Below are 258 nucleotides of genomic sequence, written 5' to 3'. Positions count from 1 at the left end.
GAAATCACTATGTAACCCTGGCTGGCCTCAAACTCGTGGCAATCCTCCTGCCTTAGCCTCCCAAGTACTGGGATCACAGGTTGCACCACCATGCCCAGCTTTCTATATTCTGAATACAAGTCCCTTTTCAAGTATGTAAATCACAGATACTTTCTTTTAGCCTGCAGCTTGCCTTCCCAGTCTTTTGGGGTGCTTTTTAATGAACATACGGCTGTAATTTATTTTTGTTTTTTGGGGTTTTTTTTTTTTTTTTTTTTT

This window comes from Fukomys damarensis, unplaced genomic scaffold (assembly GCF_012274545.1).
Source record: "Fukomys damarensis isolate Sample0158 unplaced genomic scaffold, DMR_v1.0_HiC HiC_scaffold_33, whole genome shotgun sequence".
Classification (NCBI taxonomy): Eukaryota; Metazoa; Chordata; class Mammalia; order Rodentia; family Bathyergidae; genus Fukomys; species Fukomys damarensis.
The sequence above is the reverse complement of the archived record's forward strand: the minus strand, read 5'-3'. Positions refer to the sequence as shown.